We start from the raw sequence: 18,078 nt of genomic DNA, 5'->3' as shown, positions 1-18,078 counted from the left end.
AAAAAATAATTTTAAACAATAAACACTTTCCAATAATAGTCTCATACCAGCCTTTGCCTTACATAAGTAGTAGGTAGCTGTAGAATGACGGAGACGTTTGTAACAACTATCAGGCATGGCACTGGAGGCCAATACATCTATCTGACACTGCATTACCACAAAAAGCTATAAAAGAGCTATAAAGCTATAAGCATTGCTTTATATGTAGCTCTGGAAAGAAAAAACACAGTTTGTAAGAACTAACAGGTACGTCTCTAGACACTCATATGTCTTTATTTTGTCTTTGCCTTACATAAGGTAATATTTAGCTCGAGAAAGACGTAATAGTTTGTAACAGCTAACAGTCAAATCTCTGAAGGCTAATTAGTTTTTATTTGTCTTTGCCTTACTGAAGTTAGTATATAGCTCGAGAGAGTCGTAACATTTTTTATTAACTAAGAGGTAAGTTTTTGTAGGCTTATATTTTATTAGCTGTCTTTTCCTTACCTATGGTAGTATGTAGCTAGAAAAAGATGTAATAGTTTGTAAAAATGAAAGACATGTGACTAGAACCTAATATGTCTTTTATTTATCTTACCTTACCTAAGTTAGTGTGTGCCTCGAAAAAAAATACGTAATAGTTCGTAACAACCAAGAGGTAAGTCTCTGGAGGCTAATACGTCTTTATCTGTCTTTTCCTTATGTAATGTTATGTTTACCTCGAGAAAGACGTGACAGTTTGAAACTGTCAGGTTTATGGAGACTAGTATGTCTTCATTTACCTTAGCCTTACCTAAATATGTATGTAGCTCAAGAATAAACGTAACAGTTTGTAAATACTAGCAAACAAGTTTCTGAAGACTCTTTCGTCTTTATCTTACATAAGTTTGGATGTGGCCTGAGAAAGACGTTGCAGAATTTAACAGCTAACATTAACATCTCAGGAGGCTTATACGTCTTTATCGCAGTCCTTTGCAATTTTTTTCGTTTTCATTGTGACATATAAAAACCTAGAATATGAAAAGCCTAAGTAATTTGTTTTATAAATAGGAAATGTTTAGTTATTTTTATGTACGAGTATCCTATAACCATGCTTCTATGGCGAAATATATATATTAGAGATTGGTTTGGAGATTTTAGTTTATGATTTTAGTTAATGATTTGTACCATCATGCATGCCAGTATTTTGTTCATAAAAGGTAATCGAAACTTTACTGCTCAGCGGTTGCACTCGTATTATTGCATACAAGAGCTTAGCTGAAAACCTAATATATCTTGTTTTGTCACCGATCTCGATGTAAAGCTACATTATAATTTTTAATTTGACATTAATATACTACATGTCAAAGTTGCTAATTTTACACTGAATTTCATTGATTCAATCAACCAGAGAACGACCATATCGTACAAAAGCTTAGTTTATGAAGATTATTCCAAAATTTACAGTTATGCATTTTAAATTGAAGTGTGTAAGCTATATTGTGATAAAAACGAATTAGATTTTGGTTTTAGTAATCTATATATTTCCATTTAACTGATTGAAAAACATAGGATTTGATAACATTTTTATCATTTAAATAATCATAAATGACAAAGAAACAAAATATTCTCAAAATTTATATTACAACCTTCTACGTTATAGTTAATAATTGTTTTTATTATTGTAGAAACTGAATGTTTTTTATGTTTCTTCAAATTTAAAACTATAATAAAAATTACATAATCATCAACATTATACTATATATACTTGCGTACTATACAAGTTTTAGCAGTATTATACAACGTTAAATCTTCAAAATCCCAAATATTTGTTGTATATTCACACGGAGACGCTTACATAGAATAAATATATTTGAAAGGACTAATTCTTAATCATTTCCGACTCAAATTTACTCGCATTTCATACAGTACGTATGAGGGCCCATAACATATTGTTTTATAACCTTTAATATCTGTTAATCCGTGTTAACCCAGTTACCTATTACCTAAAATTATAAAACAACGTGTATGTCCTTCTCAAGTTATTGTGTCACCTAAATAGCTATTATCAATGTATGTATAATAAGGCACATGGCAGGGGCACATTGGCGTGGTTATAGAAGACGTTATACTTTAAAACCCCAACATTTCAGACCTAGTATGACAAAATGGCATGGTTGCATGAAAAATAGAGGGTAGAATAGAAAATACAAACTCTAACTAAGCACATAATTGAGGTTTAAATACAAATTACAGGGCGAGGATTGAAGGTTAATCCCAAATTATTAGTTTTCATTTTCTTCACCACTAACGTTCTGATAACCATGCAAAAATATTATTTGTTGCGATTTTTTAGTCATTGTTTAGTTAATGGTTGTCCATCCTGGCTAAGGCAAAGTATATATTTATAGATCCCTTGATCAAATGGAAAAGACGACGTTGCTCACGTTTGAAGAAGGAATATTAATTGTCTCAAGATATCTGCATTAACGAAAGTCAAGTTATAAATATAGATTCGTTAAATATATTTCGTTATTCGTTATTCTATTTGTATAATCCTTTTAATAATTATTTGTTTTCTTGTTATGGTAACACTGAACATGTTGAGATTGCTTGATAGCTCGTCTGATACACGGTTCAATTCAATGTTATAATAAACAAAACTGATCTCTTTTCATATACTTTTATTTAATTATACTTATTTTACATGGTTAATTACTAAGCAAAATAATGTGTACGTGTGATACAGCGGTTGGCATGATATATGCAGTGACCTTTTGCAAACTCGCAACGGTATTTTATATATATTATATATATATATATATATATATATATATATATATATATATATATATATATATATATATATATATATATATATACACACACACACTAAATTTGTATAGATGGCAATGGCCGAATTTAATTTCAATAAATATTCAATAACAAAAAGTACTTGCTCCGCCGGGACTCGAACCCGGATCTCTCACTTGCCGGGTGAATGTAATATATATATATATATATATATATACTACAATAGCTATAGAATACATAGTTACACATTAACTGTAACATCCGTAAGCAGCGCGGTAACTGGAATTGATCTTAGCGATGTAAACATATAAACTCTGATTGTGATGTAGTTAGTTACAAATAACACACTAAATAACTACAAACTTTAAAAAAGAAATACATTTCCGTGTAATTTACAAGTTCAGTTAAACTGAACAAGGTTCAAATATTTTTTTTATACTATCAAATATTAAAGGCTTTATTTTTATTTCATTAATACTCGTAGGTGTTCGAAATAAATATATTTTACAGTGCCATATTAAGTCAGGACACAACAAAGTATCTTCTCGTGACCACGTCAGACATTGCCCTCAATAGGAACAATAATTAGATAAAAGTACTTTTCGATTACTAGTTTATCTGCCCCGAGGGACTCTAATGCTACTATTAATCCAATATACAACAACTTTACCATGTCAGGCACTGGTATTTCCACAGAAACAGAGTTATAATACATTAATTATTCAAATACCCAAGAGCCTAAATATCCAGTAATACAGTATTATGATGGTCTCCGTGACCGTAATTGTCCTACATAACCTCCACTAGATAATAATCACAAATGTTGTTTGTAATATTGTCTGTGTTTTATCCTTGTCCCTCAACTGTAGTGGTTAGCCCTCGAATAGTCCTGTGTGTAGGTGGGCTATAGTAGCGTGCATTTATGTTTTCTTTGTTTTTTAATATAACAACTTCTTTCAATTCATAGTTATAATCATGTCCTATGAAAATGCTAGAAATATTATTTAATTTATTGTTTAAATTTTCTGGCACTTACGTTAGTTTATTAATCATTACAAATTATAAATCCTCGAAAAGTGATTATTATAAGTATAACGCAAACACGTCTTACTATGTACATTTGCGATTGCAAAAAATGCATCTTCAGGTACTGTAAGTTAAGGTTGATTATTGAAGTAAAGAAATAACTGAACCAAATTTACATAAGTAAAAATAACTTGGTGGCAAAATTTTGTATTTAATTTTTTTGTATGATTAATTTATATTGTATAAAAGTGTATAAATTGTTATATATTAAAATATTTGTCATGTAATAATGCATTAGGATAAAATAAATGTAAATTTTAAAATGTTTCCAAGATGACAGTTAGTGAATGTTTTTCATGTGTTCAGGATTTCAAGATTGTTTTCGATGTTTATGTATATTTTGCCAGTATTATTTAAATGTTAAACATATTTACAATTCGGTAAATGCTTGAAGATGTTCATTAAATGAAATTTTGAATCATTGGCCATAAATTTTAGTTTGTTAACTTCACTATTGTTAAATTTTAATTTGAGTTTTGCTTTGTTGAATTACTTTCTTGTATTTTTTATAAAGCTGGGGTTATTATAAGTCTTAAAAACTAATTCGTATCCTTGTTTGTAAATTTGTTTATTATTTTAGTGGCAGTTTTACCAAGATAATACCAAGAATAATAATTGAGAATATTTAATGCATCTTTCTTCATTCTTCTTTCTTTCTTGCTTTTGGTGGTTCTTAAATAGTATATCAAATAATGCTTGGCTAGTATTAATTTCTTTGGGCAATGTATTCTATAACTTTTCCATTATTTATCATAATCTTTAATTTTCATATAAATTTTGTACAATATATCGAGTACTGATTTGAATTCAGCCATTCTTTTTACGTGGTTAATTTAATTTAGAAGGGATAACTAAACCTGTTTATGTTAATTTTCTATAAATTTTAAAATTGTAATTTTTTTGATGTTGGTATAGTCAAATCCAGTTTATTGCATTATATTATTCTATTTCATTAGTAAAATTTAAGTTAGGATGGATGTGCATAAGTTTTTTCTTCATATAAATGTTTCTTAAATTCCCAACTACTTTTAAAACTATTTGTGAAAATTAATCAAGAAATAGAAAAAAAAGAAAAAAAAACAACGATAGACAAGAAGCTTATGAACTTAAATTGATTCAATAACATACAGAACCTTTAAGTGATTTACCCCCTAATACAAAATCCATCCATGCATTATTAATAAACCAAAGGCAACATTTACAGAAAATGAAACATAGCTTCTCATCAATGGATTGAAATATAATTTTTACAAAAAATAAAAAAAGTTTATACAATCAAACTAATACTGAATAGGTTAACAGTAATTACAAGTTTACCTGTAGATAAAAAAACAAACAGAAAGATTTTTAGTGAATTAAACCATAGAACAAATTCAGAACAATTACAAGAATGGAAAATCGTAAAAACAATAAACAACAAACCTATATTATTATTTAGTTATGTGTAAAGCTATCAAAGGTAAAAGTTTATTATAGATTAAACAAAAAAGACTATTAAGATAAAATAGTAAACTTAGTGTCTAATTAAATTATATTGGAATATTTTCAAAAAGATGTCAAACATTTTATAAACAAAATAAAACACATGTTCCCAAATAACCAAAAATAGCATTTAATTAATATGAAGCCTTCTGCATACATGCTCATTTAAAACCGACAGAATTCTGAAAAACTGAATAAACATAATAATCAAAATTAACTGTATGGATATACCCATCAACAGTAAGTTTCTATCTTTATATATAGCAAATATACGTAATTTTTTTTAAATGGCTATAAGTTCTGCTTGTTCCAACCTGATTGAAATGGCGACGCTGCTGTTTCTGAAGACTAGACGGTATTCTTTATTGCTGGGATGGGGTCGTTACGTGTAAGTCGGCATAGGGTAAAATGTGCCGACTTGTGTTAAGCGGTGTTGCAGGACGTATGGGATGTAGGAACTAGGTAGTCGTGTATGGGTATTTTGGAGAGTTTAAGGTCTATGGGAAAAGAAGCGGAAGGCGGTAGGGTAACGGGAAGTTTCATCGGCGGTGTAGGGTAGGTTCAAGTCGGTAATAGCGGAAGGCGGAAAATAAAAAGGTCAAGGACCATAAGGAAATCCGAACCCCCGGCAAACAGTGTTTCTATTAGAAAGGGCGAGGATAAAGGACGGGGACGAATAAGGGTCGTTTTACAACATTGATAGTGGGTTGGCAACACTGATTGCCTGAAGAATACAATCATAATTATGTGTCTGAAATTTTATTGATTAAGAGTGGTTTTTACTCACTGTTGGGTGTTGTATTCGTGCTGTCTGGAACTGGTTATTTATGCACGATCGAAATCTGCTTGAACGTCGATGGAGGAACTGTGAGTAGTTGGTGCATATTGACTTTGCTGATGGTTGTCTTACGACATTATCATCGATCTGCATGCAGTAGACGGTAGCTGGTCTGTTGATCGGCGAAACTGATTATGTGGGCGCATGCGCCGCGGTGAACCACTGCTGCCCACGCGCACGGCCTGACCTGTACCTGCTCAACTCACGGCTGGCGGAACGGAGCATTTACTGCTGCGCCTGCCGCTGACTGAATACGTCCCGCCTGACATCGCTGCCTGCGTCGTGCATCGCTCCGCATCGGGCGACATGGTGATTCATACCCGTTCAACTTTAGCGCAGCTTTCATTAATTGAGGCTGTTCTAAATGACGCAAACGGTTTTGACGACGCTACTGAGTGCGTGATTACTCGTATATGTACGCAATTAAAAAGATTGCGAGAGTAAATTTCCCAACGTAGATTTTGATGAGCTCGAAACTGATTTTTGCGAATTATTAAAAAAAGCTGAAATGACTCAAATATTTTGAGTCAAACCTTACATTCTGAAAATGAACATTTAAAAGTTGCATACTGGTGCCTTGGAAAAAAACTCCAAGATGACAAATGTCAAAGACGTTCTGAGCTGAATGACTCCTTGAACGCTGAAGATGTGATTTTAGAAGAGAAAGACGCTATTTTAAGTGAGAACTTAATGTTTAAAAACTAGTTCTAGTAAACTTAGGTCTAAGTTAGATGAACTTATGAATGATTATTCATGTGTAAATGCATTGCAGTCCGAAAAAGATATGTTAATTAAAACAACTGAATTGTAACATTGACGAGTTTAAACAGAAAGCACGCAGATTTATCCTCTTTGGTAAATACATTGAAAAATCAACTAAAATCGGCAGAAGCCGGGGACGTGGCTAATGAATAGATGGGTAGACGATAGAGTCATAGACTCATACTTGAAACATTTGCAAAAGCCTTTTCTGATCTACCTTGTAAAATCTTATTTTTGGGCCCAAACTCTTGTTCAGATGGTAAAATTGGGGGGGCAGAAGATGATGCTAAGGCGCTTCTGTCGCAGGTGTCCCTTTCATCTTTGCATTATGTTTTCTGTTGTGTTAATAACAACGTCGCGACCCTGAAAGACGACTCAGGGACGCACTGGAGTTTGTTATTTGTGGATGTTGCTGAGGGAGCAGCTTATCATTTTGATTTCCCTAAACCAGTTAAATAATTTATCTGCTAAGTTAACGGCCCTCAAAGTTGGGGGTGGAAGAATGTAACTTTACTGAAATTAGCTGTATGCAACAAAAGAACAGTTTTGAATGCGGTATAAGTGTGCTAGTGAACACTAGACTTGTAACTGAGGGGTTTTGTGCTCGGGGGCCCACGTCTCAATGTTCTTTCATGGGACTGGTACAGGAACATCTTTTACGCCGGGACTTTACTGCTGACGAGGAGTCTAGTGACAGACTGTCTGATGGTTTCTTTAGTGCTACCCTGCTGAGTTGTGCAAGCCCTAGCAAGGTTGAATCATTGCCTGTAAATAATGTAAATAGAACTGTAGATTTAAGTAAAACACAACCTGAATGTAAAAATAGCCAAAACTATGAGTCATACAATTTAGATCCCATTGAATGGAATGTTGTCAAACGAAAGCGAAATAAGACTACAAGTCATAAATCCCAAACATACTGTGTAAAAAAGAGGCCTGGGCCACTATGTAGAAATCGTTATCATGTTTTAGATGGTTCAAATAATATAACCATGTGAAAATGATATTAGAGTTATTAAAAATGTATCAGGTGTATGGAGAGAAAAACCTAAACAGAAATCGCAGTCTAGAAATAGTTTTAAGCGAATAAACGACTGAGGGCAAATGTAGTAACAGAGTCAACCGAAAAGCCGGCTTCACCCTATGCATGTTCTGTAATGGGATCAAACGGTGAACACCAACAATTACTTGTAAGTGAGGGTTGTACTCCTGAGCGGTCGCGGGGTACTGATCGGCAGGTTGGCGGTGGGACATTAAAGAATGTCTTGGTCAATCGGTGACTCATTGTTGCGATATGCTGGGAATCTCTGCTTGAAAAAATGGGGCCACCTTATATATCAATCCAGGTGCAAAAATTGAGCATATTAAGCAAAAGCTTTTGAAGTATGTGCCAAACCAGCCAAAAATTATTTATATTCATGTTGGCACCAATAATCTTGTTGATGGTTATAACGGACGACCTGGGTACAATGGCGGTTGGGGGAAGCGCGCGGCACTTCATAGCATGGCGGACCTGTTGAGTACCGCAAAAAAAACACTTTCCAATTTCTGACATTATGTTGAGTAGTGTTTTAACTAGGCGAGACATTGCACCACTACCACTTTGTAATTTTAATGAACAGCTAGAAGTTATGTGCATTAATTTTAATGTCACTTATGTTGACGCGAACCGCCTGGTGAGGGGGTGTCACCTTGCTCGTGATGGTCGTCACTTAAATAGGGCAGGAAATTTCTGGTTCGGGAATTTTATTTTCAGGTGTTTGCACGAGAAAAAAACTTTTCCGGGTGGATGTTCGCCCGGTTTTCCGCAGTTCCTGGCGACTTTAGAGCTGTTCCTGAGGTGTCACAGGCTTCTGTTCAGCGTAAGGAGTCGGGAAACGGCATCAGAGGGCGAGTTGTTTTCCAGAGTAGGGCACTTAAATGTGAGATCAATGAACACAGGTTTCCAGGAGCTGTGTGCGGTTATTGATGATTTCAAATTTTGACATTCTCGGTCTCTCGGAGACGTGGTTGACTCCAGATGTTTCCTCAGATTGTTTCATTGTAGATGGCTACTCTTTATAAGCGCAAGGACAGACAGGGCGCTGAGGGTCTCCCGGGAGCCGCTGGTGGAGAGTGGCACTCCTGGTTGCAAATCATCTGCAAATGACGCAGGTTTATTTGAACAATGTTGATAGTCGCTTAGAATATATCTGTGGCAAGTTTAGTTTGAGAAACAAGAAGCTGTGTGTGTGCGTGGTATATAAACCACCCTGTGTTATATATTCCACCCTGAGTTCTATTTTGTATTCTTTGTTTATTGATCAGATGTTGGATTTGATGATGTTGTTTTGTTGGGTGACATTAATGTAAATCTTATGGATACTGGTAAGGCCGATTGTAGATTCCTGAAAAACCTGTATGAATCGATAGGGTTGGTACAACACTCATAACAGAGCCCACTCGTGTCACCGAGAGCTCTTCGACATTGATCGACCATATTGTTGTAAATAAAGGTCTAGACATAGTCAAAGTTGGTTTAGTGGATACGTCCAAAAATTCTTGATTCAAGACGTTAAACAAATTACGGACCACCACTTGGTATATTGTGATCTCAGGTATGGCAACTATAGGCCAAAGGAGAAATTTATAACTTATCTTATCGAAATTTTTCCAATTTCGATGTGTCTCTTTATGTTTCTTTATTTTCACGTATTGATTGGGATGATATTGAGACAAAGACCTCGGTCGAGGAAGTTAGTCAATTGTTAACTAGCTACATTGTCCAACTGCTTGACACCTGCGTACCGTTAACAAGAAAGCGAGTCACCAAGAAGAAAGCCCCATGGCGGGAGTGACGAGATAAGAGAGCTCACAAAAGATAAAAATTATTTCAAACACAGACTGCATGATAGTGATGTTTCGGCTGCTAGAACGTTGTACTGTAAGGCACGAAATAAATTGAACTGCGCCATCAGAAGAGCAAAACGAAATTTACTTTCACGACAAGCTGAATTGTAAGGACTCTAAATCATTCTGGGGTGTTTTACGGTCCGGTGGATTGCTGGAAAATGGCCGTAATAGTGACGATATAAGATTCTCAGCTGATGACCTCAACAGGTACTTTGCAGGCATGGGTGGTGGAAGCGGGATTAGCCTCGAGAAACTGAATTTCTACAGAAACAATGTTTGTGAGGATCTAGCGCATGGTTTCAATTTTGTGCCAGTTTACTGAGGGTGAGATCAAATGCATAATGAATAACATTACGTCAGTGGCTGTGGGGACTGATGGAATATCTATCAGGCTAGTGAAAGCCATGAGCCCATATTTGCTTGGGAGCTATTACGCATTTGGTTAACCTGTCCCTTGCTTCTGGGTGTTTTTCCATCATGCTGGAAGCAAAGTCTTGTCACGCCCATACCCAAAATAAAGAATCCAAGTGTGATTTCCCAATTTAGGCCGATATCGATCCTTCCGGCCATTGTCAAAAATCCTTGAGAAGGTAGTGGTGAATCAGTTGACAGCTTTCATTGAGGCTGAAAATATTCTTCCTGTACATCAGTCTGGTTTATGAAGTCTTTCAGCACTACCTCCGCCTTGATAAACATTATGGATGAGCTGCATGTAGCGAAAGACAAATGTTTGGAAGTATTTTGGCGACGCTTGATTTTCTCTGAAGCGTTCGACTCAGTGAATTATGAACTGTTACTCTTACCAAATTAAATTTCTATAGGTTTAATGAAATCGCTATAAAATGGTTTGGCTCATATTTGAGCGGACGGAGTCAGGTGACGAAGGTAAAAGAAAACTGCTCTTCCTCGCTGTCGAAGGATACAGGGGTTCCCCAAGGGTCATGTTTAGGGCCTGTTATGTTCATTTTATATACTGCTGATCTTGAACTTGCATTGTCCTCGTGTTCACTCTATCTCCTATGCGGATGACTCTCAGATGCTTCTAACATATCCCCCTCCATGTGTCCATGAAGCGGTGCAGTGTTTCAATGCTGATCTTGCAACTTTAGAGTGGTCGGAGGGACATGGCCTAAAGTTGAATGCAGATAAGTGTTCTGTGGTGCATTTTTGCTCACCATCCATTAAAGAGACCATGAACAGGAGTACTCCTCTGTTTCTGTTGAGGGTATTTGTTTGGAAGATCGTGTTTTTGTTAAAGTCTGGGAGTTATAATTGACAATCAGCTAAACTTTCTTAAACATGTTGAATTGATTTCTCAACTTGCAATGTGTAAATTGAGAGTTTTGAATAGATACAGAGCGTTAATTCCAATGCTTTCAAAGCTGCATATTGTAAAATTCTCTGGTATTTCCATCAATATATTACGCCCTTCCAGTGTTTGGTAGCTGCTTAACTCAAGAGGCAAATGTCATCCTTGCACGGATACAGAACAGTGCGCTGAGGTTTGTTTATAATCTAAAAAAATTTGACCACATCTCACCTTATCGCAAAAGAGCAAATTTACACTCTGTTCAAGATATTTGTAGGCTCCAAACTGTGACATTGGTGCATAAGGTTTTGGTAACTGGTGAACCCTCTTACCTGAGACGGAAACTAGTGGCGCGAGCGACTCTAAGAGAACGGCACACTCGACACAGGACGACAAGCTGCAACTGCCGCGTGTGCGGTTGGAAGGCTACAAAAAGGTCCTTCTTGTTCTTTGGACCCCAGGAGTACAATGCCTTACCACCAGTTTATAAAGACTTTGTCTGTTAAAACTTTCAAAAAGGAAGTTAAAACTGTATAGGTACCTTAATGATGTATTGTTGTTTAAGTATGAATTTTCTATGTAAATTACCAGCACGCAATATTTGTGTGTCACAGTTTTAAAATACGAATTGTACTGTTATGATTAGTTTGACGTGAGTCGATTTGTAAAACAGATTGTAAACTGAAATCCGCTCAAGAATAAAGGCCTTATTTATTTATTTTGTTATTTTAGTGTTCCTAGCATTTTTTATGAAGTAATTTACATAATTCAAAAATGTATTCCTTGTAGGTTGAGGTGTAGCCTATAATCTAGAGCTGTAATATTTTGACACCAGAGCAGAGCTACTATAGCTGTAGCAGACAGCAACTTCACACTGTGACTACATAAACTATTATTGGTCTATTAAACTAAATCTTAAATCTCTATGTCTATGAGATGAATCGCATTGCGTATAGTAAAATTAAAACAAAAAATGTTAATTTTTATGTTAACTAAATTTTTTTATAGTTTACAAGTGTTCATTTAATATGGCTAATATGAGTTATCAAGTTTTGAGACATATATGCAATTAGTTCCTGATGAGATTCTTCAACATTTTTTATCATTTGGCCAGGAACAACCATTTTCTTTCCTTACCCAGAACAAAGTTAATCCTGTAGAACACTAGGAGCTATTTCCTTTCACTGGAATGTGTTTTGAAAACTACTTCAAATATAACTTGTTTTATCAGTGTTCCGGATGGACACTGACAGCACTAGTTTACAAAGTACCTTACCTCATATCTGATAGAACACGTAGAATCAATGGTCTTACTGATTGTGTTGTAATACCTGCATATGTCTGCACTCAACTATGCATATATGTTATACAATAGTATTTGCATATTGCCAGTAATGAACATGACTCGGACATATTTCGCTTTATGTTTTGAGAGGGTATAACAATCATGAGATGATTACTCATGTTTGGGGCTGTATAAGACAACATACATTTAGAATAATTAGAAATAATTAATCGTAATACGTTTACTTATGAATAATTCCTATTATTTGCCTTCAGAAAAGTCACCTTTTAAGACAACGATCTATGCATAACATTGAATCGTCATGATTTCTAACCTGCATTATAATTTCTGTGAAAACTATGGACGTAAAACTTTTTTCAGCTACTCGTTATCTGCTATAGAAGACCTTTTAATCTAACTGAACGGACAGAAGAAAATGGTAGAATACACATCTATAGTATATGTATATAGGAAGATAGCATAGAAATAAACATACGAAGAAGTACAAACAATACACGACAGATTTCCTACTGTATAACATACCTTAGAAAGAAAACATTAAATACCACACTTACATTGAGCATTTAAAATCACTATATTAATGTCCCTGTTGATTGATATTTTAATATTTTTTGTTGTTAAAGTATTATTCTGTTGTGTCATTATAATTTTTCACATATCTTATTTAAATGAAATATTGATTAATAAATGTTAATTATTTATAATTTACTTCAAATTTACCTATACTGATATTTAGAATATAAATCATGTGGATAAACCTGTATACACATTATGAATCAAGTATATAATTTATATTAAAGAATAATAACTCATAATTATCTTAAGTTTTAATACATTCAAAGACAGTCATGAAGTAGTATGATTATACGGTATGGTTAGAACAAAGAAAGGGTATTATAGAGGCCTGTCACAACGAAAGCTATAATCTGTTTGACACGCACTTCCGTCGGAAAGCCTTCAAAGGACATAGGTACGGAATTACATATATATTCATATTTACTTGATACAAATTTTAGTTAATCCTTTTTGGAAGTGTACAAATCTATTATTAGTATAGAATGTTATGCAATTGGCCGGAGTCCCCGACCCGTTCATAAAAGAACAATTTAGTAATAATTATAGTTCAATTCTATTACGTAGGGAAATATTTACCGGTTATATAAACAATTTACTTTGTATTTATATTATTTACTAAGGACTTAATATTACTTATTTACTTAAACATTTTGCGTCTTCTTGATTTGAAATGATTTATATTGTATAGATGAAAATTAATATTTATAATCTGAACTTTTATTCATATTTACGGAAAATAAAATTATTGTTTTGATTTCAATTGGAATCGTGTAAAAACTTATTTCAGTACAATTATAAACAATTAAATTATAAACAATTTTTTACTATAATAATTATACGTTTAAATAGTATTACACAGCAAACATGAAACAAGTAACAGTTTTAAGAACGTGACAGACAAACATATCCATCTATTTGTAGTTAATTAAGAAACATGTAGCAATTGCAGTGCTGATAAAAAAATGTCATAAGCTCAATTTAAGATAGTTAGGCTTCATTGATATAGTAAACCTTTTATATAGTGAAGTTATATTAAATAGCTACCTCTATTGAATTAAAGAGATTAGTATTGATATAATTTTGAATAAAAATGTATCTGATTTAAAAATAATAAACAATATAAACAGAAAACTTTATTTCAAATAATAAAAATAATCAGGTGATAAACCACAGCGTATGAGTTATAACTAAATTATAACTATATGTAAGATATTACGACTTTATTTATGTATATTAGTAATATCTCGTTTTTATGATGAATTATATAAAGCAATAGCACACATTTAACATTAAAGAACTGCTTACAAGAATTGGTAGTAGTGTTATCTTTTTAATGTTTCAAAAACACCAAAGAAATAAAGTTTACCATGGATATACACTGACTACTCTTCATTTTCCCAGGAATGTTCACTTCTGGCTGGACTGTACCTACCAGTTGAACCTACACTAGAAGAGAAAATAGCGATGTTATATTTCAGCACACCTAAAACAGAAAATATAAGTAGGTCGTGACATTTTGATGAAAGAGTAGATCGATATGACATACGATAAATACTGTGGAGGAGTGAGTAAAGCTACTTTTTAAAGGATGCTGCTAGCCTTATCACAAGGAAAGAGAATGGGAGATTTGAAAATAGCTAGCCTCCGTATTATTCCTTTTATTTCTTTCATATTTATTATTAAAAGTCAAGGATAAGACAAGATGTATAGAGCCCATTTTCCCTCCTCATGGACTCATAAAAGGAGCGGTCCTTATCACCGACCTAACCCATCCTGAAAACAATATCACTTCGGAAGCAATTTCTTTTTAGGAGTAAGAAGTGTATTCAAGGGTTTCCTCAACTCAGATTGTAAGTGAATGGGAATAAAGATCCCTACATGGCACAACACAACCGCAAAATTACAGCCCTACAATAAATAATTGTAAACAATAAGTAAAACAAGTTTCATATATCCAGCATTAAAGACAGATTAGACAGACAAGAATGATCATTATAGTTTTAGATACTGCAGTTCTATACCACGCACAAGTACGCAGAGGTAAGTAGATTCTGACGTAATATTTTAGGTTTATTATGACCGAAGAAATGGCATTAATATCCGAAATCATGTAAATTATTTATAGTTAGATTACATGTTCTATAAAAACTTATAATAAAGATTTTATGTGTACGAATTGATTTGTAATTTTTGACAATATATACGGCTTGGTATATGGTTGCATGGTATGGTATAGCCAGTGCCTTTACCAAGAGTAAAACAGATTTGATAAGCTGCACAGGATTTATAAATAAAAAAACATATAATCTATTTCAGTTTCAAAAAAAACTTCTATTGCAGACTTAATGCTATGAATCGATCTATACACGCCAATGTAATTTTTTATAAATTCAGTTTAACTTTTTCCACTCAAATATAGCAACAGACGCTAAGTATCATTATTTGTGTATGTATTTCTTATACTAAAAAAATATGTTTTTCAAGTCAATATCCCTATTTCGATAGGGAATTTTTTAAATTAATTGTTATTGTTAACAACATGTTTATAAGGGTGGTAAATATTGATGACGACGCCTGCCCGTGGTCAAACTCTTAATCACACTAACAACAGGAAACTTCACTGTCAGGCTTGAGTGAGAGCAAACTGTCCATCTACCGTCGTACTGGACTCCTTATGATCTTTAATTACATCAGTTTTAAAATGAGGCATCAGTGTTTTATAATGCTTTCAATATAGTCACAGTTCCATTTGCAATACATTTGTCACAAAACTTCAAACAATTAGTGACATATTGTAAATTAACATATGACCTACTTTCCTTTTTCGCGAGAATAAAATATTCAAGAAAGGGGTTAAAATTCCATGTAAATACATGGCGATAATGGGGTGGCTGTGCCTTGCTGTTCCGTGATCGGACTGTACTACACGCCATGTACAGTCACGACATGTAACAACCTCTATACTACATATAAAGATACGATGCGATTATTCTTGTTATACGCTTAATTACAAATATAGTATCGTTATGATATTAAAGAAATTATTTTAGCTTTAAAATTTCAATATTGGTACTGTTGACCATAATAACATTGAATTAAGTGTTTTTATTGGAGTTGAAAATAACATTTCAAAATACTTTCGAACGTATCTTGAACAAATTAGGCCAATATTGTGTAAATTACAAGTACTCGTACTATAAATATTAAACTAGGTGGTAACAACGAATAGCAAAAATTATTTAAAGTTTCTATTTGTCCAAGCTAATATTTGATTGGAACGTAAACAAAATAAAAATGAAAACTTATCACCGAATCCCACCTGAAAAAACTGTGAACATAATTTGATCTTATATACTACAAGTTAATAGTATTGGACATTAAAATTTACTATACATTTTTCTAAATCACATATTATATGAAAAGTCCGTATCAGTGACAATGCAGTGTCACATACATCAGGTACATTATTATAACGTACATTGGATGGGTAGAATATTTGTTTTATGGCTTTCATTATCTGTTTTCTTTATCAGTATGTTATAAGACGCTTCAATTGATTACAAGTTTCTTTGTCCCCACAGCCTCTCAGTTAGGCTAGGAAGACATGTGTCGTCTGCCACCAATGTATACGTGTTTTTTTACAAGCACTTTAACCTACTTTCCTTCGATCAGTTTATGTTTGGGTGTTCAGTACCAACCTACTTCTACCGACGTATACTAGGTAATTGAAAGAAAGTATTAAGTAAAAATCTAAAATATTTATAAATTATAAAAACATATGCTAGAATATGCTGGGTTTATGAACTACTCGTCTGAATACGATAGGACTAAAACTAAATTTATTTCATCTCCGTTTCAAATTCCACTTTGTGCGGTGTTTCAAATCTGGCGGTGTCACATTCCTGGAATGTGGAGTCAACGTCAATCTAAAGAGACCTAAAAAACTCCATGAACAAGAAGCTCAATTAAACTCTTTTGATCGCTCCACAATCAGGGACAACTAGACAAAAATGTAATATAGACGAGTTCTCATTGTATCGTCACTTCACATAAGGTGCATAATTGCATTTCAGGTGCAATAAATGTACCTGTTGTAGATTGTAACTGCAAGATAGTATTGAGATATTGTACTCCTTATATATTTTTGAGTAATAAATATCTTACAAAGTTTCTTATTGAATAATTTATTTGAAATTAAAAAATTTTCTAATATATTATTAAATTTTAGTTAGAGGTTAATGTTCACACTGGAGATGGTTTATACTAAAACACGTGTCTGAAATAAAAGAATTTTAAAAGGGTTTTAGTTTACGATTTATTATTCTATATTATTAAAATATATTATTACTATTGCCGCAAATCCTTGTAATTTAAGATAATTATTAATGGGTAATATAATTCTATAAAGTAATGGATTTAAAATTATATGCATGTGACGTATTTTATTTCAGAATATAAAAGGGCATAAGATAAAATACGAGTAGAAGTAGGTAGTAAGAGTGAGAACAAGGGTTACTGATTCAAAGGCAACATTTACGACCAAAGATATGTTAGATGCCTAACATTTTGCAACTTCCGTTTGTTGAACAACTTGGTTCATGAAAATTTTTTGTACTTCTATCCATCACCATGGTAAGAACCTAGCTTCTAGATTATCATAATTTGACGATTATATATATATATATATATATATATATATAGTTTAAGATACCCCAAAGTCCGTTAGCAGGTAGACAAAATATATCTAAAAGTGTGAAGCTGTGAAGTTATAAACATTGTGGATCTTTAAAAGAGGTCGTAACTAGTAATATAATATTTTGGTAGAAAGCGAAACTTCCAAGTAGTCTGATGTAACCAAATAATGACAAAACTAGAGAAAGAGACACAAATTTGTAACTTGTAGAATAGATGACTCACCGCTATGCAAAAGAGGCTGTACATTTCTTACTCAAGTTTAAGTTTAAAGAGCTTTAAGAGAATATTGCCATAGAATTATAATAAAACAGTTTTTTTAGGAATCCACAATTTCCATAATTATTATCATAAAATATTGGT

Source organism: Homalodisca vitripennis, chromosome 3, assembly GCF_021130785.1.
Source record: "Homalodisca vitripennis isolate AUS2020 chromosome 3, UT_GWSS_2.1, whole genome shotgun sequence".
In the NCBI taxonomy this organism is placed as follows: Eukaryota; Metazoa; Arthropoda; class Insecta; order Hemiptera; family Cicadellidae; genus Homalodisca; species Homalodisca vitripennis.
The sequence above is the reverse complement of the archived record's forward strand: the minus strand, read 5'-3'. Positions refer to the sequence as shown.